The sequence below is a fragment of the Tenrec ecaudatus genome, chromosome 15 (assembly GCF_050624435.1).
Source record: "Tenrec ecaudatus isolate mTenEca1 chromosome 15, mTenEca1.hap1, whole genome shotgun sequence".
NCBI classification, from domain to species: Eukaryota; Metazoa; Chordata; class Mammalia; order Afrosoricida; family Tenrecidae; genus Tenrec; species Tenrec ecaudatus.
The window spans coordinates 74,212,820-74,214,113 of record NC_134544.1 but is presented as its reverse complement, the minus strand read 5'-3'; positions in this window follow the sequence as shown (position 1 = coordinate 74,214,113).

Below are 1,294 nucleotides of genomic sequence, written 5' to 3'. Positions count from 1 at the left end.
ATCATGGCCCACTCACGGAGAGACTGGCCTGTGGCACCGCCAAGCCCCGAGGAAGGAAGGATCCAGGTGCCTACTACAGAAGAGACAGACATTGGAAAAACCATTGCATTGAAAACCCCAGGAGAGACGGACAAACCTCCACTAGAGAGGACAGGCCTCGTCCTCGCCTAGAAAAACCCAAGCGAGAGACAACAACGCTTGAGGAAGCTGAAGGAATGTCTCAGGGCTCTGTTTCACTGGCCCCCAGGATCCCGTGCTAACTGTCCAAGTCGGGGGCCAGCCAGGAAATGTCTTGGAGGACACAGGGACCATCTTCTCAGGTTCAACAAAGAGAACGGACACATTGTCAAAGGAAAGATTGGAATTACTGTCAGCCTATGATTGCTTCCAAAGTACTCACACCAGAAGGTTTGCATGGAGATTGGGGGGCTTCCCAAGCCATCAAGGTAAAAAATGTCTCTCTGCCCTATGTCCCAGTTAGTCACATGGTTTTCATGGCACTGGCTCCCGGCTCGGCTGTTGAGCCAGTGAAACTCTTTTAGCAGGAGTTGAAGTGGCCATCAGCGGAAGGACAAAACTTCCACAGTGGGCTTCCCGTTTCAATATGAAGCCACCTATATCACCTCTTGGACATTATCATTGTCCTGGGCTCTGAATCGCCACCCCAGATCTAGAATGCGCCTGACATGTGCACATGGTTTGAATCAGGTTCGGGTTAACCCCTCTTGATCACTTAGTGACATGGGACACTAGACCATGGCATACCTTTACTTTCCAGATGAGAAAACTCACTCAAAAAGACACAGACACTGACCCACAGGAACACAACTGGTTAACAACAAAGCCACATTCCCAACCAGTGTCTGGAGCCAGAGCTCAGAGCCCCATATGCCTGTGCCCAGCTGAGCAGTCACCCTCTCCTGGACCCTCGAAAGATCTGAGCAGATCCTCCCCCCCCCCCTGTGCCCCCTCCCACGACCGAATGTTTTTTCATAGGATGGCACTGAATCTGCAGCTCCGGGAATGGGACATATCTGATGGAGAACACGGAGCAGACGAAGGGGGAGGAGGGGAGAGTGGAGCACATCTTGGCCCACCAGGCCTTGAGGATGATGTTCCCACTCCGAGAAGACAGTCCACACAGAAGACCACATGGCCAGCCCAAGATGAGACACGACGTCCCTCAAAGACCCATAGCCCTAGAAGGGACAACACTGGTGACACAGTGCGGGAACGGATCCCGCCACACCGAGGCATAGCACTAAGGGGGTGCAGCAGAAGAGCAAGGAAGTGG